Source organism: Wasmannia auropunctata, unplaced genomic scaffold (assembly GCF_000956235.1).
Source record: "Wasmannia auropunctata unplaced genomic scaffold, wasmannia.A_1.0 LD336097.1, whole genome shotgun sequence".
Lineage (NCBI taxonomy): Eukaryota > Metazoa > Arthropoda > Insecta > Hymenoptera > Formicidae > Wasmannia > Wasmannia auropunctata.
In genome coordinates, this window is record NW_012026793.1 from 415,554 (window position 1) to 424,630 (window position 9,077).

Here is a 9,077-nt window from a genome sequence, read left to right on the forward strand (position 1 = left end):
ATCAATATCAAAGCATATAAAAATGCAACATATAAACATACAAAGATTATTATTTTGCAAAAAATTTCAACCAAAGACCGACAATGTCAATATTTATTTATTCTGATTGTGCTTGCATTATTAAAAGGCTTCCATTAAAAAGAACGTTTCATCCGAATTTTTATTTTTTTATCTTTGATACATTTCAGATCTTTTTCAACAATAACTTCATACCCGACATCGTGTGTGATATTGCCTAGATTATTAGAGCTTCTAAATCACTTAAGTGTTTATCGAGAGATTCTCATTTTTTGATCTCCCCCTTTCCGGTTTGCTCCGATAGTCAGGAATTTCGTCAGTTTCGTTGATGTGTGATCGAGACCCGGTTACCACGAAAGTGACGGAGATCTTTAGAAGGAATTTTCTCCCGCCCCTCTCCCTCCCCTCCCCCCTCCCCGTTCCCCTTTATTATATAGACTTTGGGAACAACGGGCCCCTGATTAGATGACCTCTTTGGCCCTATCCGCGTACGATCGTATTTGGGGAACCGCACGCGAGAGTGGGGAGAGAAAACGCACGTACATACACAGGTGCACGCACCTGCATGCAACGTGGCCGCACGCAATGATGTGACATGCGCGGACCCGAGCGCGCGGAGTATATACGCATATACTTCGAGGAATATATCCTCACTACTGGACCACGAAACGCGTGAGATATTTCTCGCACCCACTTCCTCCACCGAACACGTTTGTCCGCGAATAAATTAACATTCATTACACGCGCGTTTCACCTGTACGCGGTTATTATACACGCGCGGGCTCCTATTAGCTCATCATACTCTGCACTTTTGTGAAACGTGAAACGAGCTGCGATACACGTATATGAAGTACACAATGAAGATGATCAAAAGTCCAAAGAGCGTATATACGTGCCTCGCACTCCCTTCGCCGTTTATTTATTAATTTTCAGTTGATCCCGAACGTGGAAATGAAGCGCGCAGGATTCCGAGACCGGTAGGCACGTCGCTGTCCCGTCGGCAATGTACAGGCCGTTTCAAACGTTCGAAACGCGCGCCGATCGCGGTACCAGGGAGAGATACCACAGGTAAACCGGTCGCTCTTCTCGGGTTTCCTCGGGTCCCCGGTACCTGGATCCACCTGTAACCCGGGGACCGCGTGCGTAACGGTACAAACACGGCGTACGGTGGCTCCTCGCGGCGGCGACGCGAGCTACCTTCCTCTTAGGCGAGGTCGAGCGGCCGCATACCACGATCCGGAATCGCGTCGTGGAAGCCAGTCGTTGCTCGATCGTCCGCGACGCGCTCGGATAGAAAAAGAAAAAAGAAAAGTCGCGAGATCGGCGACGACCGGGCGGACCCTCGCGGTTTACGGCGCGCAGTTTCGAAGCCGTGCCCCGCGAAATATAACGTGCGCGGAGATTCGACCACGTTCGTTTCGCTGCTGGATCGCCGCTGCGAACCCGCGTTCTCTACACCCGGGGGGGGACCACCGCGTGAATCCCCGTGGAATTTCAGTCACATCGCGCCGCGACTGAAAATTCTCGTTCCACCATCCATCCGGTCGGTCGTCGGGTCGTGCCAAACTGATCCGCGGCTATATACCTTGGCCCTGCGATTCTGTCAAAGAGAAGGCACGGAGCGACACCGTCCAGAGGTGAGTTCTCGTTCCGCGAGAGGAAGCGGCGCCTGAGAAAGTAGCTTCGGCGATCGGCGCGTCGTCGTCGCGCGATCGATCTCTCTCGCGTAAGCGGTATTCGGGCGCGATACCGCGCCGGAGACATCGATGCCCGTCGCGGCGATATCGTTTCGCGCGGAGACGTGTCCTAACTCCTATGCACGCAGTCTCGCATCATCGCGATCGTAATCGAAATGAATCGCCGTGATGACACGGGATTAGCTCATCTTAAAGTCAGCCTCTCAGTAATTACTTTGCGTATAATCTTGTCTCGCATCACCCTGGAGCAATATTTCGACAATCTGCAGATTGTTATTGTAAAGCACAGAATGTATACTTAATGTACAATGCAGTGATACATATTTTTATGAATGTATACTCGTATATTCAGTGATGCATACTTTTACGAATATATTAGAGTCATCTTAAAGTCAGCCTCTTATTACTTTACGTATAATTTTGCCCTCACATCACGCTGGAGCAATATTTCGGCAATATTTCGACAATCCGCAGATTGTTATTGTAAAGCACAAAAACGTATTTAATGTAATTCAGTGATGCATATTTTACGAATGTATATACTTTGTCATATTATTAAAAAATATTCTGTATCTGTATTAAGATAAGTAAGGAAAATCATCTATATAATTTTTAATTATATGATTCGCGAAGGGTTGCTGTATTAAAATTTTCAAATCTAGAACAAAAACTCCGGACATTTCGGTTGCAATCCCGGACACACAAAAATACAATTAGATTAATAAAATTGGTCAAAATTGGCCGAAAACTTCGGACATTTCGCTTGGAATTTCGGACACATACAAAAATACATGTATAGAATAAAATTAGTCAGAACAGTCAATGAATAATTATTTCACGTCTAATAATTCATTAATAAACACAGGAGATGTAGTGTGTAGTAAGTCTTAAGCTGTAAAAAAACTGACCCCAATCACGGTCGATTATTCTCCTCACATTCACTTACATGTTTAAGCTTACTATATCTATTCTAGATCAGAGATAGAACTAAAACAGGATAGCGCGGAAAAAGTCGAGACAAAATATCTAGATGATTTTTTTTTAATGCCGGACGCTCATAATTACCCCGGATGCCTTCAGAAAATCCCTCCAGACGACAACCTCGGACGCCCTAAAAAAAAAGGACGGTAGCAATCCTAGATTTGCGAGTTATTATTCCATAAAAAGAAGGAATTTATTTGCCAGTCTTTATGACTTTTATAATTTATACGAGCTTACACTGATTATAGCAGTATAACGTAGGTCTACTAACGTAGGTATAATAATCGGTTTGGAGGAACTCGAGGAACGTGAAAGAACTGCCGCTACAATCCAAGAGTTCTTCTTTTATAGGATTAGAAAAGATGTTTTTGTTTTTTTGAAAAATGTGTAGGATAAGAGTGTTCATATAATCTTATCTTAAAGCAGCTCTTGAAGTGCGCGATGGTCAAGGGTTTTTGATTTTCTGGAAAATAGGACAAGATTCCTTATCGAAAAAATGTGCTGAGTTCTTCCTAGCTTTCCTATCTTGAGCGTATATGGACGATGGTCATATAATGTTTGAAGAGAAGGTTAAAATTTTCATATATTATCAAGAGAAAAGGCTACAAATTAAGAAGAAATAAAATCTCCGATATATTGTTTTTTTTATAATATGAATTAAACTTGGCTTGAAAAAACGATATGTTTGCTGGTAAAAAATATCATAAATAATAATCGCATTTTTGCAAAAATCTACTTTCTAATAATATTCTAATTCTAATATTTACAAATAAATTACCGGATAAATTGATCTCTATTCATCAATTGGAAGCAAAAAATTTATCTGCAAGAAAAAAAGAGAGTCGTCAGTGTCAGGAGTTATCTTTTAAATATCTGTCACCAGGCATGTTGAGTTGCTTGTTGAATTCCGGATTAAAAAAAAGAGGATGTAGAATTCTGGTGCATCTGGTCCGAATAAATGTGGAGTACGTGCAAGTGTATGTGCATGTGCGAAAAACTTCAGTTCTGGTATACCTGTTCTCGAAGAACGAGCGAAGGTTAAATTAACAGTCAGTTCTTATGCATCGGGAGCTCACCAGGCCAGTTGAGAATCAAGAAATTTAACTCGTACCCTGGCTTAGACTCGTGTATGCGTGCGTATCCGCGTATCCAGCTTTGTGTGCTGCCCGTTGCTGTCCGTTGTTGACCGTGTAATCACGTGAGCAGAGTAATGAGAATAAATAATATAAACGAGAAACAGTTAGGTTAATACCAGAACAAATATAAATCGATCTCGTAGATCCATCGGGGTAAGGAGGGGAGGAGGGAGGGTACGATGCGGGACGGTACTCTCGGGTCTAATCGTGGATACCACTACGAGAGAGTTATATACCGCGCGACGGATTCCGTCTCATCTTGCGACGGAATGTCGGAACAAAGTTCATGCGGTCGGTCTTTAAAATGGCGTGCCGCGCGGCGTACGACATTCCCGGCCGACGCACGATTAGGCGAAAGTATTCAAGGACAATGCATTCGTCCGCAACCGTGGAGGATGAACCCGTCCTCTCTCCCCCCCCCCGCGCTCTCTCGGGTTAATGACACCTACCCATGTCGCGGAAAATTGAAAAGAATGCGCGAACACTCCTCGGTCTCTCCCCGGAGTCTCCCCCCCTCCTTCTTCTATTCGAGAAATATGTGAAAGCGGAAATGAGCGTATGACCACTAAATTAATGCGGTTACATTAAAGACGTTGTGAAAAGGCACTTGTGTATATGTATGTACGTTGACTTCATAATATATTTTTGCTTTTTAAATATTTCTGTAATTCCTATATGCGAGTAATAATACATCATTAGTAACGCTCGCGTACGATTTGAGGGATCTTATGATGTATTTGTGCACGTTGAATTTTAAAACATTTATTTCCTAAAATCCGAAAGGAAGTTCTCAATCTACTCTCTAAATTTTCTGGAGTGAATCTCACTCCAAAAGATAGAAAAAACTGCCACTCGACCACTTGAGTGGCAGGATTTTCACTCTTTTGGAGTGAGATTCACTCCAAAACAGTGAAAAGTCACTCAAAAAAATTTATAGAGTAGAAACATACCTAATGTAACATGCTGAATTGGAATTATACTATAGCGTTAAGTTAGTAGCAGATATGTATACTAAATTGAAATTTTAATAGATTAATTAAGTGCTACATATTCAGTAGGCAAGATGTTAGCAGCACGTCAGAAGAAGCTATTCGAGCAGAATATTGCGACAGATTATCATCAACTGCATTTGCAGTTAAACTCGCGCTCGTGTTTTGCTGGCAAAACCTACCGCATTATGACAGCAGAGTGTCAGTAGAAGCCGAACAAAATTTGCCACTTTATACATTTAAACATTTTAATATTTTAATATTGAAATGATGTGGACTCTCAAATTTAAAAATTACAATATAAATTAAGGTTGACGCAGAGAGTCAAAAGCAGTTTTCGGTGCTCAAATTATATATTAACAATTATTACATTAATGCATTGCAATACTAAGGTTTCGACTCTCTTTGGAGTCATCCCCACCATGCCTAAAGAGATATAAATGCGATGATTGACCCTCGATTAAGACATGAGCGAGTCACGGCGGTTGCAAAATCCGCAGTGGAGATTCTTTATAAGAATTAAGAAGGAAACAAATCGAAATATGATTTGCTTCTTCTGCAAGGATTGATATTTTTATTCATTTGATCTTAAATATTAGAATTGTAGAAGCCACATGACTTACCTAATGCAAAATGAAGGTTTTAATATTTCGTTTGAATGGTTATAAAATTACAGATTTCATAAAATTTCAGTTCGGTTTCCACACTCAATTTACTCATTATTTTAATCTACTTGCAGATATTCTGTTATATATTTCGGTATTCTCTGCAGACAAAATGGACGCTTTGCAAAATCTATTTTTGGCTAGCAATCTGAATGTTAAAATTTTTCTTTGCTGGATTTATATAATAGATTATTATCAAGGCTTTTGAATGTGAACGAACGCGGGACCTTTTGACATAAAAAAATAAATCGATGGTAACTTTAAAAGCAGCTCTGGATCCATGTTTATTAGAAGTTTTTTTATTCGCCTTGGTGGGCACTATAACACTATCCACTGCTTATTTGTGACTTTATATGAATCCTTTATGAAACAGAGAATCTTTAATATGTTGCAACAATTGCAAATATAAACTCTATGAAGTAATAATGATATATTTTAATTAATGCTAATTTTCAATACATGGTCTTGTTTATTATAACATTACTAATAGAGGTGTGCGAATAGTTCGAATTCGAATCAAATCGAATCGAGTCACAAAAAATTCGATTCGAATTCGTTTTCGAATTTGCAAGATTCGAAATCGAATAGTTCGAGAATTTCGAATCAACAATGGTTCGATTCGATTCGACCATGCAAATGCTTGATTCGCACACCTCTATAAAACAGTGCATATTTTTTTCACACATCTTGTATATATTTATCGTTTATTAATATTCCGATATTTGCGTACCAATTGCGCACCCTTTCCCGTAGATTTATCTCCCTCATCGGATAATAAGAGCGTCGGGATGATTGTGCTAGACCAGCTAGAAAATTGTGTACAATCAATTGTTAGAAACTTCTGTGCACAATCAATTGTTAGAAATTTCTATGCTATAAATTTCACTTGATTCTATAAAGGCTCCGTAATGTTCTCCTTATGGGCAGGCGGAAATGATTGACGCCGCGAGGAAACGCGGCGCGATCGCACACGCGAACGGCTCGCCGTGACGCGTAGCCACGAAAGTTCCGATTGCGAATGATACGGAGCGAATAATAATATTTAAAAAAATAAAAAAAAATGCGGGTAGAGAAAGTGCTTCTTAAAAGCATGCTTTCTCATATCGGCTTAAGGCCGGTCACGGGACTGAATTTCGTTCGAGTGAGACAATGCCCCGTTTGTGTGACGCAGCCGGCGCGCGAATACTCGGCGATTCGGTCGAACGGTTTCGGCCGGGCGCGACTGTGACTTTGAGGCGAGCCGCGGCGGGTATATCTCCAACCTATATGCAGCACGATCGCGATCACGCACGATTAATCTCCCCGCGGCTGACTCTTGCCTCGATAGCCGCGAGAGAGGCGCGCGATTATGAATTACATAAGATCCTTGTATCACCGCGCGCGCGGCCCGGCTGCTGCTTTCTCTGTCTGACCTGGATAACTTGCATCGCAAAGTTCCTATTCTCTCGTCGCCATTAACGCTCGCTACGAGATTGTCGCTCGAGAAAGAGAGAAAGAGAGAGAGAGAGATTTATTATCTCTCGAGGTTTTATCCTTTAACACGTATGCAGTGAAGCAATAATATGCATGCATACGTTAACCTCGAAAGAACCTTTGCGAGGGGATTTAAGCAAAGCTTTGAAATTGAGAGCGAAGAGAATAATATTGTGATTATGTAAATGAATTTCTATCCTTCGATTTGCATGTATCTTTTAATTAATACTGTACTAGATTAATTGTAAAATACACAAACAACTTTACAAATCAGTTTCAGTGGCATACTTGTTCCCTCCCCTCCCTACCTCCGACTTCTATTCCAGTATTTCATTGAAACATTAGAAATAATTAACATATATGTGTGATGTGTTACACTTACAATTATTCAGGGACGGAGATTTTCTTGTGGAGGGTATGAAGCTTTCTACATCTAGAACTCTCATGAGTGTAGAATTCCATACCCCAGAATTCGGGATATTTAAAAAGAGTTTTAATTTTTGACGAATTTGAAGAAATTTTGAATTTAACAAACATTTGACTTATAGAGAAAATATATGAAAAGAAATATAAAAGAATATATGTAAAAAATATATATTTCACACATACAACAAAAGAGAATCAAATATTTGTGTTATCCTCTCCCCCGCTTGGATGAGGTACTTCACATCCAGAAAAGTCAAAAGTCTGCGTCCTGCACAATTATTTGTCTTAACTATTGAAAAAATAAAAATAGATATTTGTTGAAATTCATGTCGAAACTGACTGTTTCTGTTACACTTGATAACTAGATCATTTTCATTTTATTACATTTCAACTTTCATTTTATTCATTATATTTCAACTTTCGTTCCAGAGACGGAAGTAACAATTTGTAATCCGCAAGGTCAACATTTTCTCTAAACTTTGAAGTAAAGAAGAGATTTACAATTTTAACTTTTTAAAATTCTAAACGATCTCTCTTTTAATTCCCGTTACAAACATTTACGAGACTTTTTGTACGTACGAAACTTGGCGCTAAATACTCGTGTTGACAGAAGAGGAGGATGACGCGCGCAACACGAATAATGAATATGCATATGTACTTATATCGTTTCGCGAAACCGGTCAGCCATTTTGCCGTTTTCCGGCTCGCCGAAAGAGCGAACGGTAGAAGAAGAGGACGTCGCGGACGTGGCGCGGACAATGAACAGTCGACGGCGGCGGTGTCGAAAGGCCAAATCGACGTCGTCGCCATTGTCTATACGCCACGTACTTGTATCTCGTACCGTCGAATCTAAACCCACGCGCGTCTCCTCTCCTGTCTCCGCAGCGGCGCGCGCGCGCGAGCTTGTGCCGCTGATCGAGGGTGACTAACCAAATTAGCATAAAATTGCGAAATGCATTCCGCGGTGAGCACGCCGGAGAAGGACGCCGGCCGTTTGCTACTTTTACTGGAAGCTTTAGAGCCGCGGAGATTTATCCGCGCGCTCTCGACGCGCGTGAATGTGTGCGCGCGCCGCGCGGTCGCTCATACGGTGCGCGATGCGAAGCGCAGGGCCGGATGGCTTGCACGGTGGGTTTACGAGGTCGCTGCCTCGAACCTTGAGAATAATAATTTTACAACCTGAAAATATTTAATTTCAAATTGTTTGAAGAATATATATATATTGTATTATATATATATATATATATTTAGATTTTGATTTAGATTTACGAAGTTGCTACTTCGAACTTTGAAAATAAAAATTTTACAGCTTGAAAATTTAAGTTTAAACATATATATATAGGGGAAAGTTGCCGAATGCGTACCGGTCTCATAAAGCGTACCTCTTCAATATTTTATAGTTCCACTTAATAGAAGCAACATATAGTTACAAAAATATGAAGTAAATAAGAAATGTGTGAGATAAACAAAAAATGAACAGATTACATCTTGTTTTATACTTGCTATCAACATTTTAAAAAATCAGATACAATTGATGTAAATTTTTGATCAATTTATATAGCTGATACTAATGTAACCATGCAATTTTTAATTGAATCGTTATTTTTTCTTAAAAAAAAGTTTATGATAGCATATTTTACATTCATTGTATATACATATTTACAATTATTATAAAAATTATATCAATATTTA

General features: G+C 40.1%; 1 protein-coding gene across 3 annotated transcripts in view; it reads left to right on the forward strand.

Moving 5' to 3' along the window:
* The first annotated feature begins 1,263 nt into the window (after nt 1-1,263).
* The window catches only part of LOC105462479 (unconventional myosin-XV), a 52,671-nt gene continuing 44,857 nt past the window's right edge, over nt 1,264-9,077 (forward strand). For 2 of the 3 annotated variants that reach the window (XM_011709102.1, XM_011709104.1), the window contains exon 1: nt 1,264-1,655. The gene's annotated coding sequence lies outside the window, so the exon portion shown is untranslated. The remainder of the gene's footprint in view (nt 1,656-9,077) is intronic. The other variant, XM_011709103.1, reaches the window with a different exon arrangement.